Source organism: Tachyglossus aculeatus, chromosome X1, assembly GCF_015852505.1.
Source record: "Tachyglossus aculeatus isolate mTacAcu1 chromosome X1, mTacAcu1.pri, whole genome shotgun sequence".
NCBI lineage: Eukaryota > Metazoa > Chordata > Mammalia > Monotremata > Tachyglossidae > Tachyglossus > Tachyglossus aculeatus.
Window position 1 is genome coordinate 85,048,405 of NC_052101.1, and position 12,299 is coordinate 85,060,703.

At 44.9% G+C, this 12,299-nt stretch overlaps 1 protein-coding gene across 4 annotated transcripts in view; it reads left to right on the forward strand.

Moving 5' to 3' along the window:
• The window catches only part of CTCF (CCCTC-binding factor), a 56,382-nt gene that overhangs the window by 617 nt on the left and 43,466 nt on the right, over positions 1 to 12,299 (forward strand). The window contains exons 1-2 of one of the 4 annotated variants that reach the window (XM_038772154.1): positions 10,002 to 10,046; positions 10,366 to 10,443. The exons of 1 other annotated variant lie outside the window; for it this stretch is intronic. The gene's annotated coding sequence lies outside the window, so the exon portion shown is untranslated. Of the gene's footprint in view, positions 1 to 10,001; positions 10,047 to 10,365; positions 10,444 to 12,299 lie in introns of those variants that run through there. 2 more of the 4 variants (XM_038772155.1, XM_038772157.1) reach the window with 2 other exon arrangements.

Consider the following 12,299-nt stretch of genomic DNA (forward strand, 5'->3'; position numbering starts at 1 on the left):
GCTCCTGTCCGTAGGGATTGTCCCGGGCCGGGCCCTCACGCCCACCGGAGTCCCGCCGGGTGGGGTGGGGGGGGGTTCGGCCGCCCTCCCGTGCGCCTCTTCCGGGCTCGGCCGTCCGTCTCCCCGCCGATGGCGTCAACGGCTTTGGCCTCTTCCCGCTGCCGGCCCGTCCGTGCCGCCGCCGCCGCCTCCTTCGTCTCTGTCTCCTTCAGAGTGGCACAGGCGGCGCTGCTGCTCTGAGGAGAGGGACCCCGAGAGCTCCCTCTGCAAAGCAGGCTGAGCAGCTCCACGGATGCAGACATGAAGAGCGGGGAGGGGGGGGGGGGGAGGAGGCGGGAGGGAGGAGGGCTGAGGGGGGGGGGGGGCGGCCCGGCCCGGTGCCATATACCCACCACACCGCCGTGAGCAGGGGCTGCCCCTCCGTGCTGCCTTCCCCACCCTCACGGCAGCCCTAGACCTGAGGTAATCACCCGGGCCTAGCCCACCCGCGCTAAAACCGCGCCCGAGACAACCCGCAGGCGGACGGATTGTACCGAGCCCGGGCCTACCGACTGTTTTTTAAGTTGTACCTCGCCCCCCCCAGTAAGCGATTCTGAAGAAACAGGCCTCCTGCCCGCGGGAGGGCTGCTCCACGTCCCAGGGGAGCCGGCAGCCTCACTCGGATCGAGGGGAATCCGGGGGTGCAAATCAACTCTCAATAAAGTATCACTGGGAATTGGCAAGGCGCCACGACTCCCTACCACTCTCCCCCCCCCCCCCCCCGCCGCCCGCCCGCCTCGTAATTGTTGACTTCGCCCTGAAGTGGGACAAGGGAGCCAACCTTATATTTTTGACCCAGCTGCCATAGCCTGAAGTCTTCTAGATGGGTGCGTTGTAGAGCGCTTACAAACGTGGAATTGCACCCATCTCTGTTTCTAGTAAATCAGCTTCTTACAGCAATGAGTTATATATCCAAGGTGCGCTTTCACTTTTTGAGAATAAACTGGAAAATACAAACTGCCTTGGAGTCCACTCTGCTCAACTTGGCACCTTCTACGTACATCTTTAAGCCCACCGCATTTCCTCATCTACTTCTCCCTCACAAACCCTAGTGCTTATTTCCTCTCCCTGGGTTCTCCTAGGCCTCTAACTTCTAATTAGGGTCAGGCACCTCTATTTCTAAACGCCACAGCTCTTTGAGGTTCTCTTAGAGGTCCTCAACTGAGCATAAAACTTGTCGAGGTGCTGGCTGTCTTTCTGAAGTGCAGTTTCAAGACCAAATCTGTATTTCTGCTGCCCCAGCATCTACAGCCGAGGTTAATGTAAATTGTTTTGCTCTGGAAGCAGTCTGATTCTGAGAGTAGCTGAATAGTTTAAATTAGGGGTTCTGTATAAATCCACCAAACTTGATATCCACCCTTTTTGAACAGTATCTTCCTGTTCATCAGTAGATTCTTTTTTTTTAGCCTCGAGATTTTTAAAGCTACCCCTTCTTTTGAACTGTTTGAAAAGATTGGTATTCCTAGAAAATGGTAACAGCATGAAAATAATAATTTAGAAGATGTTTTGGAGGGCCTGTAAGGACCTCTTCCAGATGAGTTTCGCTTTTCGATTGTCTCTTCTCCACAGCCCTTAATCTGTCTTGGTTACCTTTTAAACAATTGAGATGGGGAATGTACTGACCACCTGCAGTAGGTTGGTTTGTTAGGTATTGGCATTGCCCATAACTTTTCTGGGAAGGTGTAAACATGGCCTCCCAGTTCTGCAGCTTTAGCTAATCTCGACTTTATTTCTTCTTGTCTTGAAATATTGCAACACTCTTTTTGCTTCAGCTCTCTTTTTTTAAATGGGGGTGGGGTGTAGGATAGCATTTTGTGCTCATCGCTTTGAAAGGGCAGTATCTTGATATTGTGATTGTCGTCATTCTTAGCTTTCCCAGAATAGGAAACTGAGAAGTGGAATGCCAATGCTTGAACTCCCGAGTCTAATGCCCAATTGATTGCAAAAAATATTAAGTGCTTACTGTCTCTGTATGTTGCCAACTTGTACTTCCCAAGCGCTTAGTACAGTGCTCTGCACACAGTAAGCGCTCAATAAATACGACTGATGATGATGATGATGAACCAAGTTCTGGGAAGAATAATACATTGATCTTGATGTAGACACAGCTCCTTCCCATAAAGGGTTCAATCCAAAGTTGGAGAGGATAGGTTAGGGTAAGGGAAGCAGGGTAGAGAAACTGACTAAAATAAGATAATAGCAACAACAACCGTAGAGCAAACAGTTGGCAGCTAATGAGAGAGGAGAGTATCCTTGATTTCCTCTGGTCATATGGGGCAAAGGATCGGTCCCATCCTTCTCAGGATCCTAAGGTTAGGAAGGTGACAATTTTGCCTTCCCTTCTCTTTTGGGGACACTGGGGCTTCATTCCCAAACTAGCCAGCCAGAGGTTGGCGACTCTCCTTCTAGACTAAGCTTGTCATGGGCAGGGAACGTGTCTACCAACTCTTATATTTTACTCTCCACAGTGCTGTGTACACAGCAAGCGCTCAATAAATACAATTCACTGATCCGGTAACCCCATTGGTGGGGAGGCTTTAGACCTTGTAGACCCTCCCTCTTGGATTTGGCCAAATTATGGGTACTTAAAAAGATCGTCATCATCATCATCAATCGTATTTATTGCGCGCTTACTGTGTGCAGAGCACTGTACTAAGCACTTGGGAAGTACAAGTTGGCAACATATAGAGACAGTCCCTACCCAACAGTGGGCTCACAGTCTAAAAGGGGGAGACAGAGAACAAAACCAAACATACTAACAAAATAAAATAAATAGAATAGATATGTACAAGTAAAATAAATAAATAAATAGAGTAATAAATATGTACAAGCATATATACATATATACAGGTTATATATATATATATATATATACACACATATATATAAAGATAAAAAGTTTTGAATTTTCCTTCAATCGAATTTATTGAGCGCTTACTGTTTGCAGAGCACTGTACTAAGCTCTTCTCATATACAAGAACCTTAGCCAATAAAGTGGGCCTAGTGCATTCTGTATGTCTAACAGCATAAAGGGAGGAAAGATGAATTTTTTTCAGTCCACCCGGACCTTTTATGACCAGATTTTTTCAGCGTTCCATTTCTGTATAACTTTTTCAGGATGATTGATGAGCTGGTTTGAATTCTTATACTACTCAATCAGTAGTACTCTTTTGAGCATCTTCTGGGTGCAGAGCACTGTACCAAGTGCTTGAAAATACAAAAAAAAGTTAGACAAGGGCCTTACCTTCAAGGGGTTTACAATCTACTCGGTTGAAGTGTCATAGTCACCCATAGCTTTGAAACACGGAATGATGGGGCCCATTTGGCTTATTTTTATTTTTTCCCCTCCTTCCCATGTCCCAGTTTTCCAGTCTCTGGTAATAACAGTAATAATGATGGTGTGTAAGCACTTACTGTGTGCCAAGCACTGTACTAAGTGGTGGGGGTAGCATCGTGGCTCAGTGGAAGGAGCAAGGGCTTTGGAGTCAGAGATCATGGGTTTAAATCCCAGCTCTGCAGTTGCCAGCTGTGTGACTTTGGGCAGGTCACTTAACTTCTCTGTACCTCAGTTACCTCATCTGTAAAATGGGGATTAAGACTGTGAGCCCCCCGTGGGACAACCTGATCATCTTGTAACCTCCCCAGCGCTTAGAACAGTGCTTGGCACATAGTAAGTGCTTAATAAATGCCGTTATTATTATTATGCATGATAATCAGGTTGGACACAGTACCTATCCCACATAGGGCTCACAGTCTTAAGTGGGAGGCAGGACAGATATTGAATTTGAGGAGCTGCTGACACCACCCACCATCCTTCCTTTCCCTGAAACCTGCAACCTTAGTGTCCTCAACTCATTGTTTTTCAGTGCCCATATCAATCGTTTATCAAGCACTTACTGTATGCAGACTAATGTACTGAGGGCTTGGGAGAGTACAATATAAAAGAATTGTTAGTCATGTACCCTGCCATCAAGAAGTTTACAGTCTAGAGGAGGAGATGGACATTAATATAAATAAATTACAGATATTCATTCATTCAATAGTATTTACTGCGTGCAGACCACTGTACTAAGTGCTTGGGAAGTACAAGTCGGCAACATATGGAGACGGTCCCTGCCTAACAACAGGCTCACAGTCTAGAAGGGGGAGACAGACAACAAAACAAAACATGTAGACAGGTGTCACAATTGTCAGAACAAGTAGAATTAAAGCTATATGCACATCATTAAAAATAAATAGAATAGTAAATATGTACAAGTAAAATAGAGTGATAAATCTGTACAAATATATATACAAGTGCTGGGGGGGGGAGGTGGAGAGGAAAAAGAGGGCTCAGTCTGGGAAGGCCTCCTTTAGGAGGTGTGCTCTCAGTAGGGTTTTGAAGGGAGGAAGAGAGCTAGCTTGGGGGATGTGCGGAGGGAGGGCATTCCAGGTCAGGGGAAGGACATGGGCCAGGGGTCGACAGCGGGACGGGCCAGAAAGAGGTACAGTGAGGAGGTTAGCGGCAGAGGAGCGGAGAGTGTGGGCTGGACTGTAGAAGGAGAGAAGGGAGGTGAGGTAGGAGTGGGCGAGGTGATGGACAGCCTTGAAGCCGAGAGTGGGGAGTTATGAGTGAGGAGATATGTACATAAGTGGTGACAAATCCAAGTGCGGGAGCGATGCAGAAGGGAGAGTAGAGGAAATGAGGGCTTAGTTGGGGAAGGCCTTTTGGAGGAGGTGTGCTTTTAATAAGACTTTGAAGGTTGGGAGGAGTGATCATTTGTCAGATATTAAGGGGAAGGGGAGTTCAGGGCAGGTGGGACGTGGGCGAGAAGTTGTTGGCAAGATAGAAGAGATGGAGGTACAGCTAGTAGGATGGCATTAGAGGAGTGAAGTGTGCCGACTGGGTTGTAGTAGGAGATCAGGGAGTTAAGGTAGGAGGGCACAAGGTGGTTGAGTGCTCTAAAACATGTAGTAGGGAGTTTCTGTTAACAGCCTCTGGAGGAGTGGGGAAAGATGGACTGAGATTTTGTTGAAAAATGATCTGGATGGATAGCAGAGTGAAATATGGACTGGAATGGGGAGAGTCAGGAAGCTCAGCAAGGAGGCTGATGCAGTAATCAAGGTGGGCTAGGATAAGCGCTTGGATCAACTTGGTAGTAGTTTGGATGGAGAAGAAAGGGCGGAGTTTAGTGATGTTGAGAAGGTTGAACCAACAGATTTTAGTGACAGGTTGAATGTGTGGGTTGAGTGAGAGTTGTGTTGAATAACACCAAGGTTACGGGGTCGTGAGACGAGGAGGATGGTGGTGCTGTTTACAGTGATGGGAGAGTCAGGGTGGGGGACAGGATTTGGGTGGGAAGATGAGTTCTGTTCTGGACATGTTAAGTTTGAGGTGAAGGCAGGACATCCAAGTATAGATGTCATGAAGGCAGGAGGAAATATGAGACTGCAGAAAAGAAAGATCAAGCTACTTCTGCATTCAGACCCATGTTAAATTTTGCCATTTCCTCATGCACGTTACATCCTGTATCCTTCCATTCCTCCAGCCAGATTTTCCACCTTCAATCAATCAATGGTATTTATTGAACTCCTACTGTGTGACACACACTGTTTGGTAGAGTACAATAAAAGGCATGAGCTCTGTCCTCAAGGATTTTACAGACATTAAAATAATTTAGACAGAAGGAGGAAAGGGGGATATAGGTATGTGTTAGTGCTTAAATAATAGGGTATGGAAGACATGTACATAGGTGCTATGGGTGGTTCAGTACACCAGTGTGTAGGTGGTGCAGAAGTGCTAAAGTGGCAGTCGAGGACTATAACCTGAAGAGGTGAGACTAATCAGGGAGGGCCTCCGGGAGGAGAGATTATTTCAGAAGGACTTTGAAGATGGGCAGAGCTGTGATCTGTTGAATTTGAGGAAGTTGAGGGGTGTTAGAGGTCAGCGGCTGGCAGTAGAAAAGGTTGAGGGACAAAGAGTAAGAGCTGGGGTGTGGTGGGAGAAGGGAGTGCGCAGGGAAGAGGAAGAGAACTGACTGTCCTTTAAAAATAATAATAATAATTATGGTATTTGGTAAGTGCTTACTATGTGCTGGGCACTGTCAGGCTACTGTTCTCCCTACCTTCAAAGCCCTTCTAAAATCTCATCACCTCCAACAAGCCTGTCCCTCATTAAGTCCTGATATCCATCAGCCACCTTTAGCACTTTGGTATGTATTTATACCCTTCCTTATTCCATGTATGTATGCATAATTTAAAAGTCCCTGTGTCCTTGGAACTGCACTACCCTATCAGAATTGGGCTTATCGTCCTCCAAAATTCCCGTCTCATGTCCCCACATACATCCCCCCCCAAAAAAACAACCCGTCACTTCATCAACTTGCATAAAGGTTTGGACGTCCGTTCATGTATTGAGGCTGTATTGGCGGTGAAAATAAAGACCAGATCTGAGTCGGTCTAATGTTCTCCATTGGTCTCCCCAACCCCTTCTGATCAGGTAATTGAGAGTTTATTAAGTGGGGCACAGATTCATAAGAATGAAGGAAGGTTTCTGGGGTGGAGGGAGGGGAAAATTGGAGAGAATAGAGACCATAATCCTAAATCAGTCCCTTATCTTTGAAGTGCCTTCTGTTCTTGTCCCTTATCACTTTGAGCCAAGGAGTAGCAAGAGCCCTTTCTTTCTGAGATTGCTGTGCACGCAGGGATCAGTTTCTGTTTTTCCTTGAATATCTAATTTCTCAATAAAAAGACCAATTATTTACATATTGTGTTTTTTTTCCCCTGGGGATAACTGGTGTTTAAGTATTTGAGTGGTGTTTTACTAGGAACTTGTAGAATCCAGAGAACAGCAGTGCTTGATAAACTTTCTCATTAATCTATCGTTTTGTGTGACTTAGTATAGCACACACACATGCAAAAATACCTTTCTTGCTCTCTTGCTTTCCACCAAATAGCAGCAGGTCATTTCAGTTGTTTCTGTAATGTGTAGTTAAATTAAAATCAGCTTTGCATTTTGTGAGGGTTTGATAGTTGCTCACTTCTATAGCTCAAATGCGTACCTCTGAAAGTTTGTACAGTATGGACTTAGTTTCTTTGCTAACCTCTTTTTTCAATAGAAGTTTATGCAGCATCCGGTGATCTCTTGATCCTACAGCCATAATTTGCTGTTTTTGTGGATTTTTTTTGTTAGCTCACAAGGTGTTTGGGACTAATATTTCATTAGAGTAAAATATGACTAAGCAGTGTGCTTTTAGAATGTTGGGGAAAAAAAACAGTGGCAAACAATTTTTTCTTAAACTTTCTTGATCTAGTTGTAAAGCCTAGTTTCCACTTAAAAGTGAAAATTCACCTTTTAAAGAACAGACCAATCAGGTATAAAGTCATGGAGACTGTAGTATAATCAAATTCAGTAGTATGAATATTTTCTTTAAGATGCAAGTTCCGTATCCTGTAAACTGTAAACTTCTAGTGGGCAAGGAAAATGATTACTAACTTTATTGTACTGTACTTACTCAAGCTCTTAGTTCAGTACTCTGCACACAGTAAACACTAGTGGATAGAGCATGGACCTGGGTTCTAATCCCGGCTCTGCCACTTGTCAGTTGTGTGACCTGGGGAAGTCACTTAACTTTTCTGTGCCTTAATTTCCTCATCTGAAAAACGGGGATTAAGACTGTGAGCCCCATGTCGGACAGGGACTGAGTCCAACCTGATTAGCTTATATATCTACCCCAGTGTTTAGTACAGCAAATAGTAAGCGTATAACAGATACCATAAAAGGAGAAATAACTCAAATCCCGTGATATACATTCAGCATAGCAAATGTAAAGTTGCAGTGCTATTTCTGATTTACTGCATTCTCTTATCCATTATAGGAAATTTTATGTGTGTGTAGGGGTTTTTTGTGTTTTTAGTTTTCTGGGTTTTTTTTTTTTAATAAAGATAACCATCTCCTCATCCCCAAGTATGTAACTGCCTTTGGGATCCAAAGCTACGTCCTTGAAAAGAAAGGAAACATTTCGCCTATCCCCTTTCTGAAAAGCAGCTGCTTTTACTGTTAGGTTGTGGGTGGGTGTGTGTTGTGGTGCAGGGAAGCGTATTATTGTGTGGCAACCAGTAAATAATTTAACGTAGCAAATCAGGTTGCTGCTAATTCCTCTGAGGTCTCTTGGTCCTTTTTTAGCCCATCCTACACGCCCCCATCTCCCAAGCTATTACACCCATAGGAGAACACCTCTTTCTGGATGTCAGTCATTTACCCATATGTTTTAGAACAATTTAGAATAATTGTTAACCTTAACGGGAAGGTAAGGTGTAGTGACAGAGCCCGGGATGGGGATTCAGAAAACTGGGTTTTAAGCCCATCTCTTCCCACAAACTGACTCTGCAGGCACAGTAAGGTATTGTGAGTGTTTCCTACTTCCTTATCTTTGAAAATGGGAACAATCCAACCTGATTCCTTCCTGCCTTTAGTATTGGTAGTAGTGATAATTGAGGCCTTCCTTGACTAAGCCATTGTTTTCCCTACTTGCTCTCTATACCTTAAGCAATTCTGATACCCCAGCCCTACAGCTCATAAATACATGTCATTATATTCTGCCATTTCCCCTATCCGCAACTTATTTTAATGTCTATCTCCCCCTCTAGATTAAAGTCCTTGTGGACAGGCATCATGTCTACCAACTCTACTGCAGTCTTCCAACCTCTTAGTACTACCCCACTCAAAAGCCATTGATGGTATTTAAGTGCTTAGTATGCGCCAAGCACTGGGATAGAGTACATGCAGATTGGACACAGTCTGTGCCCTCCAGGGCTGTCTCAGTCTAAGGGGAGGAAGGGAGAACAGGAATTTAATCCCCATTTTACAGATGAGGAAATGGAGACACAGAGACGTTGTTAATTGTGGTATTTGTTAAAGTGCTTTCTATGTGCAATGCAGTGTAAGTGACCTGCCCAAGGTCACCCAGCTTGGGTGATCTTGGCCCAAGGACTTCTGCCACTCACAGCATGTGAGTCGCAGAACCAGAATTATATCCCAGGTTGACTCTTGACTCCCAGTTCTGTGTTCTTTACACTAAGCCGCATTGCTAGCAATATTGCACTGAAGTATTGCTTAAAGAGATGGAAGCTTCAGTGCTGGATTATACAAAGACCACCATTCAACTGGATAAGGATAGTTTACTATTCTTTTCACTAATTTGTACCTGGAATTTCTAAAACTCATGCCTCAACCCAGTAGCTTGTTGCATTGGGGAGGAGCCATCAGTAGGCCAGAATTGTGTGGTTCCCAAAATAACTTGTACCCTGCAACTTCTTTTGGCAGGGTGGAAAGGGAATGCATACTAATGAATTGCTCTGAAGAAAAGTGAATGGTGATGGAAAAGGTTTTTGATTCAACCAGCCTCCCAAACAGCTGGGATTTTTAAGGGCCCTTTAATTTTGTCCTATGTTAACTTTTTCTGGACTAGATTTATTGATTACTTGTCATCATGGAGCTACTATCAACTTAGTAAGCGCTTAACAAATGCCATTATTATTATTATTAGCAGATATCCAAAGAAAGTGGAGCCACTTCTTCACTGGTCCCACAGAGTTGGGGAACTTTCCTTGAGGCTGTCTCCCATGCAGCCGATCTAATCAATCAATAGCATTTGAGGGCCCACATGCAGAGCACTGTACTAAGTCTGCTTGGATAAGTAGGCAGTTTTCTTATAAAGTGATGAGGCGAATTTGGGGAAATAGCCCCAATAGGCCTAGTTTAGTGGCACAGGATACCAGATGAGGATAACAGTGATAGGTTGCGGGTGGGACTTTGTTAGACATGATTAAGACCAGGAGAAAACAAGTTTGTGTAAACTTAAATTTTGGGGATGGAAGACTTTGAGTGAATGAAGACTTTGTTTAGCTCAAGGAGAAAATAGAAATGCATCCTGTTAAACTGTTTTGCTTTTTCCCCTCAGAAAAGAAAATCAGGTGTTGGGGAGAGTGACAAAAACCGAGAGGGTTGCATTGCGATCCACAAGCAGGTACTTTGCCTATGGGCTTTCTGACTTTTCAACATGGTGTTTTATGTTAGATTATACCATTAATAATACACACGCGCCCATCTGGCATCTTCTGTTGTCTTCGGGATTAGAAGATGGTGCTGCTGATGGTGAAATGTACTCATGGGTTTTGATGTGACTGAAGAAAATCAGTGCAAGACCAACAGTCCCGATCCTACAAGGGCAAATCCTGACTTTCTCTTGTTGGTTTTGCTCCCTGTCATTGTTTGCATTTTTGCCTTGATGTCATGATACTCATGAAGCTTCTGCTCAAAAACAGCCACTCCTTTCTTGATTGCAGTGTGGCAGATTGGCCTGTTTCCTAACATTCAGCTGCGGTGCTGTATTGTCTGAGGCTGCTCTTCACTACATTCTTAAAGTGCGTATTCTCCATTTCCTATCGGTTTCCTCCCCCTTCTCCCCTGACTCATCATCAATCGTATTTCTTGAGCGCTTACTGTGTGCAGAGCACTGTACTAAGCGCTTGGGAAGTACAAGTTGGCAACATACAGAGACAGTCCCTACCCAACAGTGGACTCTTGCTTTCATTCACCATACAGCAAGCAGCTATTAGAGAACTCTACTATTATGCACATGTCCCTCACAGCCAAGATGTGTTGAGGTGAACATAGCTTGAAGGGAGTAGCCTGACTTCACTTGAAGACCTCTTTGGCTGTGATCCTTTCTTGCTACTTAGTGTTGAATGTAGGTTACATTGATGGGATTGCCCAAGGAGGCAGATGTCATCTGTGGTGAATTCACAACCTTGTAGGAGGTGGTTCCGCGCTGTAGACATTGGGTTTTATCACCACACTATCCTGAAGAAACGTTACTGACCTTGAGTGGATTGTTTGTCCATCCCTGTCTTGTTGTTGAATCGGCGGACAGTGAGTGGACTGCTCTGGTAACAATTCACTGATGGCATTTAGTTCCGTATGGCCAATGAAGATCTTTAATTGTGTGTAGGGATTTTCCTGGTGCAGGCTGAGGGCATTATCATGTTTTCTCCCAACTTCTTGTCTAGCTGGCCCCACAGAACTGTTCACAATCATGTGCATGGCTGCTAATGTGTGCTCCTGCATGGACCTTTAGGGTCTAATCAGCAGTGGGGCCTAATAGAAAAAACCCAGCCCTGTGAGACAGAGGACTTGGGGGCTAATCCTGGCTCTTCCACTTCCCTGATGGGTGACCTTGGGCAAGTCACTTCATTTCCCTGGGCTTCAATTTCCTCCACTGTAAAATGGGGACTCAATACCTGTTCTCCCTCCTACTTAGCGTGTGAGCTCAATGAAGGACAGGGGTGGTTTCTGACCTGATTATCTTCTACCTACCCCAGTGCTCATTACAGGGTTTGGCCCATACTGAGAGCCTAGTTGTTGTTGTTGTTGTTATTCATGAATGACATCTTCCAGGAGGGATCAACACCTTTTCAGGCACCAGCGTCTTGGTCTCTTGCTTCTTCCATGGATGTGTAGGAAAAAGTTGTGTTTAACTCAGTCAATTGTATTTATTGAGCACTTACTGTGTGCAGAACCCTGTACTAAGGACTTGGGAGAGTACACTGTAGCGGAGTTGGTAGACACATTGCCTGTCTACAGTGAGCTTACAGCCTAGTGGAGGAGACAGACATTACTATAAATTTTGGATACATACACAAGTGCTGTGAGGTGAGTAAAGTGCGTTTCCAAGTGTAAGGATGATGCAGAAGGGAGTGAGAGAAGAGGAAATGAGGGCTTAGTTGGGGAAGGCCGGGAGGAGATGTGCTTTTAATAAGGCTTTGAAGGTAGGTAGAGTGATAGTGTGTTGGATATGAGGAGGGAGGGCGTTCCAGGCCAGAGGGAGGACGTGGGCGAGGAGTCGGCAGCATGGTAGATGAGGTCGAGGTAATTGGTTGGCATTACATGAGCCAGGTGTGTGGGCTGGGATGTAGAAGGAAATCAGAGAGGTGAGGTTGGTAGGAGGGTGCAAGGTGATTGAGTACTTTGTAGCCAATGGTAAGCAGTTTCTGTTTGCAGAGGTGGATGGACAGCCACTGGAGGTTCTTGAGGGGTGGAGAAACATGGACTGAAGGGTTTTGTAGAAAAGTCATCTGGGCAGCAAAGTGAAATATGGGCTGAAGTGGGGAGAGAGAGGGGGCAGGGAAGTCAGCAAGGAGACTAATACAGTAATCAAGGCGGGATAGGATAAGTGCTTGGATTACCGTGGTAGCAGTTTGGAGAGGAGAGGGTGGATTTT